Here is a 14,773-nt window from a genome sequence, read left to right as displayed (position 1 = left end):
AGAAGGATTTGTCCTAAGTGATACTCTATCAGCATGAAAAATCAAATAAGGAGGGCTGATAGAAAAAGCCTGAAGCTCTGACACTGCGGGCAGAAGTAATAGCTACCAGAAAAATGGTTTTCCATGACAAATATTTGAGGTCACAAGATGATGCTGGTTGAAAGGGAGGGAGAATCATACGTGAAAGCATAAAATTTAGATTCCATGGAGAATAGGGAGTTTTCACAGGTGGTCTCATATGAAATGTCCCCTTGAGAAAAGCTTTGAAGAACTTGTGGGACATGATATTTAACCCGTCATCTCCAAGATGAAAATTAGAAATAGCAGCCAACTGAACCCGAACTGTTGCTGCTGCTGCTCCTTTGTTAAAGATCATAGTCGAAAATTCTAATATGGATGTCATGGGGGCTTGGTAAGGATCAATATTATTTTTAGAGGCCCATATGGAAAATCTCTTCCACTTACTAAGATACAATTTTCTAGTGGAGGGCTTGTGAGAAGACAAAAGGATCTGTTTTGTCTCATTGAAAAGGTTATGAAGCCTGGCTATAAGGGGAACTGGAGCAGCTAAGCTGTCAGCTTCAATGACTGCAGAGAACGCTTAAAACAGTGAATTTTTCCAAGGGAAAAAATTTGCTGTTCCGAGAATATACACACACAGCACAAGCACACCAAAATACATAATCCACACACACACACTTCACAGAACCCTACACTAAACCATACATACACTACTAGCTATCCACTTACCTTAACCCAACCCTAACCCTAAGGTCCCTAATGCACACTCACCCTACCCACTCCCTAACCTTAAGATCCCTAACTACTGCACACTCACCTTACCCGCTCCCTAACCCTAAGGTCCCTAACTATCACACACTCACCTTACCCGCTCCCTATCCCTAAAGTCCCTAACTATCACACACACTCACCTTACCTCGGTCCGTTCACATACTTACCTTAACCTGGTCCATCACCTTCACACCACAGTCGAGGAAATAGCGAAGCCCGCAGAAACGGCTCACCGAATATTTTCCCTGGGAAAATATTCGGTTTTCTGCAGCTTCGCTATTTCAAGCGTTTGCTGAATAGGGGTCGATATTAGAACATTCGATGTTTTAACACTTCGATGTTCTAATACAGACTCATAAGAATGATAGTCTTTCCCAGGGATTTTGCTTTCTGTAGAACCTTGGGTATCAATGGTATTGGTGGAAAAGCAGGGGAGACCTGGGGGCCCAATCGTGTACGAGTGTGTCCCTCAAGGCTTCTCCCGGAGGGGGAATCAGGGCAAAGTAGCTTCTGCATTTTGTGTTGATGTGACTGGCAAAAAGGTTGCAGCAAGGCTGGCCCCATTTGCGGAAAATCCTGTCCGCAATCTCTTTCTTGAGGAACTACTCGTGTGGGCAATAGGATTGCCCTGCTTAGTTTGTCTGCTATCATGTTGGATCTCCCTGGGTTGTGCGTTGCCAACAGAAAGCTTTGGGAGGAAACAACCCACTGCCTAACTCTGAGGGCGTCTCGGCAAAAGAGGTAAGATCTGGTTCCCCCTTGTTTGTTCAAATACCAGACTACTGACATATTGTCTGTCTGAATTGCAATCGTTCTTAGAGGAAGAGAGTCCTGGAAGCACTGCAATGCCAAAAGTACTGCTCTCATCTCTAGCATATTGCTATGCAAATGTGACTCCTGATCGGTCCATGTGCCTTGGGCAGTCTTTCCCTGAAAATGCCTCCCCCCCCCCACCCTATCAGGGAAGCGTCCATGGTTACAATGGCTACTGGAGGGGGTAGAACAAAGGGGCGTCCTATGGTGACACGAAGAGATGTCAACCACCACTGGAGGTCTTTCTTGCAAGAGCTTGTAATCAATATTGTGTGGCCATGGATAGTTCCTGGTAAGACCATTGAGTGAACAACAGCTATTGAAGGATCCACATATGCATTCTTGCTAATGGTATGGCTAGGATTGCTGCTGTCATCATACCCAATACTTTCAGAACTTCTGAAGCTGGTGCTCTGTCTTTTGATACCAATGTGCTGACATACTGACGAAGAAGGAAGACCCTTTCCATTGGTAGCCTTAGAGTGGTGGTTGAGGTGTCTAGCTCTGCCCCGATAAAACCGATATGCTGCGATGGTGACAAAGCAGACTTTTCTGAGTTGACCTAGATAATTGCAGAGTGACAGAGTGTACTCCCTTGCCTGAATCAGTTGATGCCTGGTGGTGGTGGTAAGGAGCCAATTGTCTAGGTACAGAAACACCTGAAATCCTAGACACCGCAGGTGAGCCGTGACCACTGCCATGCACTTGGTGAACACTCTGGGAGCTGTAGTGAGACCAAAGGGCAGGGCTGGAAACTGATAATGATTGGCACCCAGCTGGAAATGCAGGTAATCTCTGGACGGCCTGGCCATCTTTATGTGGTAGTACGCATCCTTGAGATCTATCGAGCACATCTAATTGTCTTTCCCTAAGAAGGGAAGTATAGACTGAAGCGTGACCATCCAGAACTTCTCTTTCTTTACATATTGGTTGAGTCTGCAGAGGTCCAAAATGGGTCTGCAGGCCCCTGTTTTCTTTGGAACCAAAAAGAATCTTGAGTAAGTTCCGGATCCTGGTTGGTCTGCTGGGACTGGCTGGATGACTCTCTTTTGTAGCACCTTTCGGACCTCTACAGTTGCTTGTTCCCTGCAACTGGGTGGAACGTCTGGGATTCTCCTTATGGTCGGAGGGGGTGTGGCAAATGGTATGAAGTATCCTCTGGAAATGATACTTTGTACCCAGCTGTCTTTTGTTATTTTTAGCCAGGCATCTGGGTACAAAAAGAAGCGACCCCCGACTGCCTCCAGAACAGGACAGTTGGGACTCCTTTCAGGAGCGCTGGTAGGGTTACCCAGAGAAGTGATTTCTGTCACCCTGGTGTTGAGGACCCCCTCTGCCGCAAGGACAGCGCCTTCCATTATTACCTCCTCCTCTGCCCCTGGAGGGGGGTTCACCACGTGTGTCCTGAAATGCTCCTTGTGTTTTCCGGAACCACATTTTCCTTCCCCTTTGACCTTTGGGATAAGGTCGGGTAGGGCTGAAAAAATGGACTCCGACGGCAGATAGAGTCTTTCCCTCTTGTTCACACCTGGTCAAGGTTTCCTTCACTTTAGGCCCAAAAAGGGATGAGCCATCAAAGGGAGTGTTCATGAAGGATGACTTGATGGGCTCCACGAAGGAACACAAGTGCATCCAGGAATGTCTTCTAAGAGCGATTCCTGTACCCGCTGCCCTACTCATTCCATCAGCTGCATATGATACGAGACGCATGGATGAGTTGACAAAAGAATTTAGGCTAGAAAGCTGGGCAGCAACTTTATCAGAGGCTCCCGCAGCTACAGTACCCTGAAGAGTGTCTCCCAACTCCTTAAGGAGATCTCTTTGAACCTAGTAAAATGGGTTAAGTAGTTCAGTGAACAGAGAGCAAAAGTCGCTGAACTGAACATGCGCTTCCCATATCTATCCATAATCCTAGACTCTCTATTAGGAGGATGGATAGACGAGGAAGTCTCAGACATTTCCTTTTTGGTGGCCGCCGCCACCACCATGGCATCAACAGAAACCCCTTTGGCTAAGAATGTTCTGTCTAGTGGGGCTGATATAAATTTGTTAGGCCTCCTAGGGACAGGCTCCATAGACTCCGGTGACTCCCACGCCCTTCGAGAAACCAACTGCATGAGCTCATCGAAGGGTGGAGACACCCAAGAGGTGGAGGGTTAAGACCCGAAAGCCTTCAGGAAAACTGACTCATCCATAGTAGGGTTTTTGGACTGCCAATCACCCCTCTGCCTAAGGATCTCAAGTATCTCAGCAAAGGAGATCTCCTCAGAGGGGGACCATGGAGACCCTTCTGACTCATCCCAGTCAGTATCAAAGTATCAGACTCTTGTGGGGAGTCAAGTGTCTCCTCTTGCACAATCTCTTCCTAGGAATCTCCTCAGTGGGGGCTTCTGGAGAGGTCTCGGAAGAGCAGAGGCCACCCTGTGGGGCTACCTGGGGCTCTGGGTCTCTACACTTAGCATGGATCATGGAAGCAGAAGCAGACACAGGCACTTTAGAGGATGAAGAAGCAAGGGCTGAAGTTGAGGATGTCTTGGGAGACAGAGCTCTCCTCATGGCATCGAAGGCACCACTGCTCCGATGGGAAGAAGTCAACAGATCCGAGGGAACTGTCAAACTCCCCCGCACCAAGGCAGTGGGCTCCAAGCCGGAGATAGAAGCCGAGCTCATCCGAGCCCAAGCCCAGAGAGGAGAGTCGGCACCGACAAGTCGGTTCGACTATCCTCTCTGGATCTGACCGGAGAGTGTCGGCTCCTAGAATCCACGGTCGGTACCAAGGATGTCAGAGTGGATGGAGCCAAGGACACTGGAACCAGTCTCGACCCCAACGGCTCCACGATCAACAGGTCTGATTCTTCTGGCTCCGAAGGACCGGTATGGCTTGGAGAAGGAGTAGACAAAGCAGGAGTAGTGGTCTTCGGCTCCGAAACTGCTTGGGTCGGAGCCGACAACAATTTAACAAGGCATGGTGCCTGGAGAAGCTTCTGCACCAATCGATCCATATCGATATCTGAAAGCCTGACAGATGACCTAGATGACTGAATAGATGGTGCCGAAAGTACAGTTTTGTACCTACCATAAATGTAGACGTCCGATAGGCATGCATCTGCAGTCCTTACAAATGGGTTGTCCTGTCGTCAGGCAGCCCTTCGGTTGGCCGGATTCCAAAGTCTGGGTCTGGCCTCAGCTGGTGTCGCACTTCACCCGACGTCATAGCTGCAGTTCTTCGGGTATAAAGGCATCAGCCGACGCCATTTTCCTCAGTGTTTCTTGCCCCAGATGCCGGGTGCCCTCTAGGAAGGCTAAATTTGGATAAATGCAAATGGTCCCAAATAGTAGAGAGCAAACAAAAAATAAGCATGTATGTACATATATACAAACAAATACACCATAATAGATTCCCCCAGCTAGCTACAAGATGGGCAAATACCCTAGGAGTACCACAGAGGGGAAGGAGGGTGGGTAATCCTGACTGCAGATGCATGCCTATCGGACATCTACATTTATGGTAGGTACAAAACTGTACTATGTCCTTCAAGGATGCATCTGCAGTCCTTACAAATGGGTAGAATACCATAGCTAAACTGGGGGAGGAGGAGAAATAAGATTATGGTGTAGTTAAGATCCCTTGCAAAACAGCAGTGGCAAAACCTGCTCGGGATCTGGAGTATATAGGTAAATTATAATGCTTGGCAAATGTATGCATGGAGCTCCAAGTAGCAGCCTCTAAAATGTCTTTGGTAGCCACTCCTCGTAAAAAAGCTGTGGTAGTGGCTGTAGCCCTTGTAGAGTGAGGCCTGATGTTTTCTGGAGTTTTCTTTCCATGGTAGGAATAACAAAATCTAATGCAATTTCCTATCCACTTAGAGATTGTCTGTTTCGAAATTGCTTTTCCTTCCATTCCTGTTGCATATGCTACTAGTAGCTGGTCAGTTTTTCTATTGTTCTTGGTCCTGTCCAGGTAGTAACGTAATTGTCTATGTACATCCAAGGTATGCAACAGTCTTTCTCCCCTGTTCTGTGGGTTGGGGAAGAATGTAGGTAGGTGGATAGCTTGATTTAAAGATACCCTGGAGACCACCTTTGGCATAAAAGTAGGATTAGTTCTCATGGACACTCTATCTTGATGGAAGATCAGGAAGGGCTGTACTGCCATTAATGCCTGTAGCTCGGATACCCTTCTTGCTGAAGTGATTGCAAGCAGGAAAGCAGTTTTCCATGATAAGTACTGTAATTCTGCTGTTGCTGCTGGCTCGAAAGGAGGGAGTGTCAACTTTTCTAGCACAAAGTTCAAGTGCCATGCTGGCAATGGTGGCTTCCTAGGTGGTTTTACGTTTTTAATTCCTCTTAGAAACTGCCCGAGTAGAGGATGTGAGAAGACTGGAGGATCCAAGTTGTATTCTGCTGAAATAGCTGATGCATGAATCTTAATGGAAGAATAGGACAGGCCGTTGTGGAAGAGCTCTGCCAAGTATTCCAGGACGTTAGCTATGTTTACCAGTGCCACATTTTCTCCTTTTGCAGTACTCCAAATGAGATATCTTTTCCATTTTGCTGAATAATTTTTTCTCGTTGAGGGTCTGCGAGCCTCCAAGATAATGTCTTTAACCCTTTGAGATAGATCTGGGTTATTTGGTCTTATGCAATGCTCCAGGCAGCCAGCTGCAGTGTTTTCAGGTTTGGATGTAGGGTTTTGAAGTTGTTCTGTGTTAACAGCAGGGGAACAAGGGGTAAAGGCCATATTTCTTCTCGAGACATGCTCCTCAGTAATGGGTACCAATGTTGCCTTGGCCAGTCTGGAGCTATCAGGATGATCCTTGGACGGTCCTCTTTGATCTTCAATAGCACCTTGTGCATCAAAGGAAGAGGTGGGAATGCATATGCTGTCAGGTTTTTCCAACTGAAGGATAGGGAGTCCACTTTCCAAGCAAGTGGGTGGTACGTCCTTGTGCAGAATTTTTTCAGTTGGTGGTTGTGTCGGGTTGCAAATAAGTCTATTTCTGGTAGTCCCCATTTCCCTGTAATGGTTTTGAAGATGTCCGGATGCAGCATCCATTCGTGAGCATCCGTGGTAGTTCTGCTCAGGATGTCTGCTAGTATATTTTCTTTTCCTGGCACAAAAATTGCTTGTAACTGAATGTTGAAGCTCGGGGCCACATTCCAGAGGTCCATTGCCATCCGGCATAGAGGGTATGAATGTGTGCCTCCCTGTTTGTTGGATGTACCACATAACTGTGGTGTTGTCCGTACTTATCAGCAGTTGACCCTGTTGGAGAAATGGTCTGAATGCCTGAATTGCCATTTTTACTGCCAGCATTTCCTTTTGATTTATGTGTAGGCGCAGCTGGTCTTGAGTCCATAAGCCCTGTGTGCACTTGTCCAGCATGTGTGCCCCCCAACCGAAGTCTGAGGTGTCTGTTGTGATGGCCTGGCTTGGCTGAGTGTTGCGGAAGGGCAGTCCCTTGTTTAATTGACAGGCCTGAGCCCACCATTGGAATTCTTGCTTCAGGCATGGAATTATTGGAATTTGGGTTTCTAGGCTGTGCTTGTGCTGAGACCATAAATTCCTTAGGTACCACTGTAACTTTCTCATATGTAGTCTGGCATTTGGAACCAATATTATGCAGGATGCCATGTAACCGAGGGCTTGCAGGACTTTTCTTGCTGTTAGCTGGTTCCGTTTTGTTAATGCCATGAAGTAGAGAGGGAGTTGCTCCTGTTTTTCTACTGTCAGGAATGCCATTTGCTTTGATGTGTCCAGATCTGCACCCAAGAAGGTTATCCTTTGGGATGGTATCAGCCTTCACTTTTTTATATTGACTGTGTATCCCAGGGCTTGTAGTAGATGAATGACCCTTTCCAAATCTTTTGTTAATTTGTTTTTGTTGTCCGCTTGTAACAGACAGTCATCCAGGTAAGGGTAAATTTGAATTCCCTGAAGTCTGCAATGAGCAATTACTGATGCCAGGCATTTCGTGAATACTCTGGGCACAGTAGATAAGCCAAAGGGAAATGCTGAGAATCGATAATGCTCTGATCCTGCAAGAAATCTGAGGTATCTTCTGCAATTTGGTCGTATGGGGACGTGCAGGTATGCCTCCTTGAGATCTAGAGTTACCAGCCAAGACTCCTTGCCCAGCATGGGAAGAAGCTGCTGTAGGGTCAGCATTTTGAATTTTGGAACAATGAGGTATGTGTTTAAAGCGGACAGGTCGAGAATAGGTCTCCATTGGTTTTCTTTTCTTGGTACCAGGAAGAGTCTGGAGTAAAATCCTTGCCCTTGTTCCATAGATGGTACCCTTTCTACAGCTCTCATCCTTAGTAAGTGAGTTATTTGTTCTAGAGCTTCTGTCTTCTGATTTGGAGGTAGGTTTGGCATTCCTCTCTTCCTTGGTAGAGTATGGAAGTGAAACCTGTAACCTTGGTCTATTGTCTGTAAAATCCATTTGTCTCCTGTGATGTAATGCCAGTTTACTGAAAATAAGGCTAGCTTCCCGCCTAAGGGTGCTTCTAGTTGTTCCCTGGTAGGCGGTGCCAGAGCCAAGTCACTGTGATTGTCCTGTGGAAGTGGTGGTGGCTGGGTCTGTGGCTGCACCTCGCTGATTGTTATTTTGCCACTGACATCCCCTGTAGGCACCTCTGGATTGACCCCTGCCTCTTGAGCGCCTATTCCTGCCTCTAAGCTCTGGAGGTGTCTGGAAAGGACCAATTCTTGGAAGGCCAGTTCCTGCTAAACCTTGGAGGCTGGACCTGCAAGAAATCCTTGACTGTCTGGACAGATTTTGCTTTCTCTTCCACCTTCTTCAGCACCTGCTGTGCAGGGGAGCCAAACAAATTGAGCTTATCCATGGGAGCATCTAGGAGCTTTGATTTAACATGGTCTGGTAAGGACTGCTCTTTTAACCATGCATGTCTTCTGATCACTGTGCCAGTCATGGCTGATCTAAAGGAAGCCTCCAGTGCATCATAGCCGCATTTTAAGGAATGATTACTGACCTGCTGAATGTTATGTACCATTTCCTGTACAGATTTTTTTATCTAATGGTTCATCAGAGGTTAGTTTTTTAGTTAACTGGTCTAACATGAATTCCTGATACTGAATCATGTGGAATTGGCAGTTCAAGGCCCTAGCTGAAAGAGTAGCAGAAGTGTAAACTTTTTTACCCCATCTCTCTAAGGCCCTAGATTCCCTTTCAGAGGGGAGGGGGTTTTTGGCAGAGGTAGCTGCTACAGCCTTGGGTCCCTGGGAGATAGTTTCGGGATCTGCAAAAGGGGCCTTATACAAATGATAATGTGTGTCCGGAACCCTGTAGTACCTATCGGGCTTAGCCGGGGCCGGAGGTAGAGAATCAGGAGCAGTACAAGCATCATTAAATGCATCATCCACAACAGTGAGTACTGGAGGAATGGCTAAAGGCCTATGCTGTGGCAAATGCAAAAAGGTTCTAAGCCTTTTCCTAGAGTCTGAAAAGAAAATTCCTCAGGCGGAGAGGCAGAAGGAATGGACTCTTCTGCATCAGAGTCCTCATAAGGAGAAAAGGAGCCCTCTGGAGGGTTTGAATTATCTGAATCATCAGAGGGGTCATCTGAAGAAACTGGCTCAGGGGGCTCTACTCTAGTCCTCTTCTCTGGAGGTGGGTGAGAGGCCCTGTCTGGATGTGGTTGGGATCCCCGGATCAAAGAAATGAGATCCTCTGCTAGACTAAGCAATTGTGAACTAGAGCTAGGCCTGTGAGAGGGGGTCTTAGCAGGCACAGTTTTGGTAGTTTTGCTGCTTTAGCCCTGGCAAAGGCCTTAATCGACATGGATGCAGGAGGCCTAGCAGCTCCACGTGCAGGGGTGGATATATCCAAAGGGATAGTGTCAGATAAATCCTGTGAACCTGCAAGAGCAGGTGGGATTTCAGTAGCAGATTCAGCCAAGCTAGATGAGGCCTCGGTAGAGGTAAGTTTTCGCCGAAGGAAGAACCGTGGACTCTGTTTCAGCGAAACTGAGACACTTGCGGTTGGCTTAACCGCGGTTTCGGCCGAAACCGGACCGCGAAAGTGTCGGTCCTTTTCCTTGCGCTTTTAGAATTTGCGTAGTCGGAGGATCCGACGGCATAATGTAAGCAAAGCGGGCGAAAAACTCCTCAGCAAATTCCGATCGGCGTCTAAGCGTCCGTCGGTTAAAGAAGCACAGGCTAGACAAGCTGCTACGTCGTGGTCTGGGCCTAAGCAAGGTAAGCAGTAAGAGTGGAAATCTTTATGAGGTATTTGTTTCCCACAAGTTAAACAGTTATTCACTTTTTCTGACATCGGCTGAGGCAAGAAAGAGTCCCCAATGGGGTACTTAGCTTTTTAGAAGTCTTCGGTAGAAGTATTCGGTAGTAGTAATCTCTGGTTCTGACCGACCGGCACTTGCGAACAGCTTCTGCTTCGGGCGCCACGCGGCAAGAAAGACTGAGGAAAATGGCGTCGGCTGATGCCTTTATACCCGAAGAACTGCAGCTATGATGTCGGGTGAAGTGCGACACCAGCCGAGGCCAGACCCAGACTTTGGAATCCGGCCGACCGAAGGGCTGCCTGATGACAGGACAACCCATTTGTAAGGACTGCAGATGCATCCTTGAAGGACATTGGAGTAATGGTGACTGAGGCATTTCGGATACCGGCTCCAAGGCTGTGGGCTGGCTCCGAACAGAAAAGGCAGTTGGCTTTGAAACCTGTGGAGCTGATGTCTCATCAGATTTTTTTGACTTTTTAAATTGTTTGAAGTCCTTAGATTCAAAAGATGACTTGAAGGACTTAGAAGATTTGCTAGCCACATGCTGGTCACTCGATGCCCCTCGAAAAGGGTGTTTTAACAAACCCCTGTCCATTAATCTCCTTTTCCTCTCTAACAGAACCCTGGAAGGAACGGAATGGCAGACAGCACAAGATTCTTGCAAATGGACAGCTCCCGAACAATATACGCACGTAACATGTCCATCAGTAGCTGACATTTTCCGATTACAGTCAGGACATTTTTTAAAACTGGACTTTGGATGTTTGTCCTTATCTGCCATGATAACATACTAAACACACGCGGATCAACAATTAGTGTGAAATTATTAACAATAGGCTCTAAACACACCCACACACACACACAGAAGAGCCTGAGATAAAGTATCCAAAAACTGTTATACTACACTATAACTACTATAGAAAAAGCCATCTAAACAACCACACACACAGCCCAAAGATAACTACGCCAAAAAACAAGGCCAAATATTTAAAGACAGTAAATATATGCTAACATAATAAACACACAGGAAGGGAACTGCAATGGAGCTATAAGAGCTATCTAGCTACTTAAGTTAAAAAAATTACTAATAATATATAGTAAGTACCATAACAGAAACATTTTTAAAGTTTACTGGCCCAAGCTTTCACTGGAACCTCCGATCAGATGTCGCGGCAAACTAGATCTGAGGTAATTCACAGTGCATCATGGGATAGGCGGCTTTGCCTCGAGCTACTGGAACACCTCGAGCTTTGCATGTGGCCATACCGGAGCCGAGGGATTGGCTCTGAACCCATCAGTTAAGAATGAACGGTGAGATTGAACAACTTCACATCCCCACACTTCAGAATCGGCTTCCCATCCATGTGAAGCAGAGTCCATCCTAATCCTACTCAGATGTAACCTTGACCACTGGATGGAAAATCATAAATTCACCCCCTAGTCTGACTTCCATGTCTCCAATTGACAGACATCAGCAGTAAATAATTTCTAACAAACATACCGATCCCCCCCAACAAAACCCTTGGCAACCCCTTAAATAGTATACCCCTCTAAAAAGACTCCTAAGTTATATGGGGACACAAATGGGCTGGGTTGGGTTGTGTAACTAGGCTTATAAAGGCCCTGGTGGTCGCAAGCGTAATATATACCTATAAAACTACAAAATACATTTTCCTGGATACTTTTCATCTTTTTTAACACGCTGAATAAATGCATTAGTGCCGAATATATAACTGGGTTAAATAAAACAAGTAAACCTTTATCCTCACTGTTGTTGAAAAATTCCTGTATTCAATCTTTAGTTCCACATAATAGCAAATATTTATAAAAGCTTTTTTTTTCTTTCAAAAACAGGTAAAAATTACAAGTTCTGTACTTAACATAACTTGGCATCTGTGTTGTGCAATTTCATTCTTCCTTACTACTGGTTCTCGGATCTGACCGCTGGATCTGATACAGCCGTTTTCCAACAGACTTCTGATCCAAGCCTCAAGCTCCTCCCTTTACCCATAATCCACTGGAGCATCTCTAAGCCTTCAGATTGAGTTTGCTGCCTTCTATACTCATACAGCTGTATGAAAAGTACAGTTGTGTACACTTACCATAAATGTAGATGTTTGAGTGCATTCACTGTTGCAGTCATCACATTTGGGTTATCCCTGCCAGGTTAGCCCTCGGCCGGCCTGAATACCAGAGACTTAGTATTGCTGCGTCAGTTGCCTTTGCTTGAGGACTGACATTAGGTCGTCAGTATTATAAATTAAGGCAGCCGACCCCATCACATCAGTTTTTCTTGCCCTAACCTGTCAGGAACCCCCAAGTAGGAGGCCATTTTCTGGTGGAAGAACCCCACCAGTGGAAAATCAATACCAATATGTCCCTTGTAAGGAAAGGAGAAAAATAAGGAAGAATGGTAATAAAAGGAGAAAGAGAAGAAAGGGGAATGAAGGCAGGGAAACCAGGACTGCAACAGTGAATACACTCGAACATCTACATTTATGGTAAGTGTACACAAAGTACAGTTGTGTACACTTACCATAAATGTAGATGTTCAAGTGTATTCACTGTTGCAGTCATCACACTTGGGTTATCTGCCTGCAGGTAGCCCTCAGTCGGCCCGAATACCAGAGACTTAGTATTTCTGCGTTGGTTGCTTTCGCTCCAGGACTGACGTCAGGTCGTCAGGGGTATAAAAACAGGCAACCGATGCCATTACATCAGTTTTTCTTGCCCCAAATGTTGGGAGCCCCCCCAATAGGGAGCTAAGTTATGGTGGGGGAAAACACCACCAGTAAAAAATAAATACCAATACCCCTGAAAAGGAGTGAGGGTAGGAAAAGGCATAGAGAGAGAGAGAGAGAGAGAGAGAGAAAACCAGGGGACTGGAGGGAGGGAAACCAGGACTGCAACAGGGAATACATTATAACATCTACATTTCCGGTAAGTGTACACAACTGTACTATGTTCTTCGTGTTTCACTGTTGCAGTCATCACACTTGGGTAGATTCCCAAAGCTGAAGAAGGGTGGAGGCAGTCGCAAAGAGTTAGGGCTGGCTAGAATGCATTGCAGGACTGCTGTTGCAAAACCTGCCCTGGATTTGGAAAAGATAGGCAAGTGGTAATGCTTGGTGAAGGTGTGAACAGAATTCCAGATAGCAGCTTCCAGGATGCAATAGTGGAATGTGTTCTGACCCCTTGAGGGGTTGGTTTCTCGTGGTGCTTGTAGCAGAAATGGATGCAATGTGCTATCCATTTGGAAACGGTTTGCTTTGAAATGGCCTTGCCCCCTGCCCCTGTTGCAAAGTTGACTAGTAACTGGTCAGATGTTCTGAAGGGCTTAGTCGTATCTAAGTAGAATCTGAGCTGTCTGTGCACGTCCAAGGAGTGCAGTATCCTTTCCCCTTTATTTTGAGGATTAGGGAAGAAGGTAGGCAGGTGGATGGATTTGATTAAGAGCCACACTGGACACCACATTAGGCATAAAGGAAGGGTTAGTCCTGAGGGAAACCCTGTCCGCATGGAAAATAATGAAGGGTTCCACAGCCATAAGTGCTTGTAGCTCAGACACTCTTCTAGCTGAAGTGATGGCCAGAAACAAGGCTGTTTTCCTGAGGAATTTTAGCTCTGCTGACGCTGCAGGCTCAAAAGGGGGTAGTGTGGGCTTTTCCAGTACAAAGTTAAGGTCCCAAGCAGGGATGGGCGCTCTCCTTGGCGGCCTTAAGTTGTTTGCCCCTCTCAGGAAAGTACAGTTGTGTACACTTACCATAAATGTAGACGTTCGAGTGTATTCACTGTTGCAGTCATTACATTTGGGTCATCCTGCTGGCAGGTTGCCCTCAGTCGGTCAGAATTCCAAAGTCTTTGGTCCTGCGTCAGTTGCTGTCACCTCTTCCCTGACGTCAGGTCGCCAGGGGTATAAAAGATGCAGCCGACGCCATTTTCTTCAGTTTTTCTTGCCCCAAATGTCAGGTGCTCCCAAAAGGGTAGGCTAAAATTATGTAAGTAAAACATGAATGCACCAAAATAAGCTTTACCTTCATCTATAAGCAAATACACCACCTAGGTTGTATAGATTAAAGAAGTAAAGATAAGTTCAGCAAAAATAAGGGGGGTGGCGGGTGGGTAACCTGGACTGCAACAGTGAATACACTCGAACATCTACATTTACGGTAAGTGTACGCAACTGTACTATGTTCTTCATGTTTCACTGTTGCAGTCATTACATTTGGGTTGAGTCCCAAAGCTATGGTTGGGGGGCTGGCGCTAAACAGCATTAGGAGCGGCTATGAGGCCCTGCAGAACTGCAGTGGCAAAGCCTGCCCTGGATTTAGAGTAAAGAGGCAGACTAATGTTTTGTAAAGGTATGCACACAACTCCAAGTAGCAGTCTCTAAAATGTCTTTGGTTGGTACTCCCCTGAGAAAGGCTGCAGAAGTGGCTGCAGCTCTGGTTGAATGTGGCCTAATGCCCTTAGGCACTGGTTTGCCATGCTGTGAGTAGCAGAAACGAATGTAGTGACCTATCCACTTTGAAATAGTCTGCTTGGAGATGGCCTTTCCTTGTGATGCTGTGGCATATGCCACTAATAATTGTTCTGTCTTTCTGAAAACTTTGGTTTTGTCCAAGTAGAATCTGAGTTGTCTGTGTACATCCAAAGAATGCAAAATTTTCTCCCCCTTGTTCTGTGGATTTGGATGAAAGGTTGGCAAATGAATAGTTTGGATAAGGGCTACACTGGATACCACCTTAGGCATAAATGTAGGGTTTGTTCTCAGAGAGACCCTGTCCGGATAAAAAATGATAAAGGGTTCCACAGCCATGACAGCCTGTAGCTCTGAAACTCATCTTGCAGAAGTTATTTCTAGGAGCAGAGCTGTTTTCCAAGATAAGAACTTTATATCCGC

General features: G+C 46.2%; 1 protein-coding gene across 1 annotated transcript in view; it reads right to left on the bottom strand.

Moving 5' to 3' along the window:
- RUVBL2 (RuvB like AAA ATPase 2) overlaps window positions 1-14,773 on the bottom strand; it is a 1,077,211-nt gene that overhangs the window by 423,252 nt on the left and 639,186 nt on the right. The window lies entirely within an intron of this gene.

This window comes from Protopterus annectens, chromosome 9.part0 (genome assembly GCF_019279795.1).
Source record: "Protopterus annectens isolate FY-2018-M chromosome 9.part0, PAN1.0, whole genome shotgun sequence".
In the NCBI taxonomy this organism is placed as follows: domain Eukaryota; kingdom Metazoa; phylum Chordata; order Ceratodontiformes; family Protopteridae; genus Protopterus; species Protopterus annectens.
This window is presented reverse-complemented; position numbering and strand designations above follow the sequence as displayed.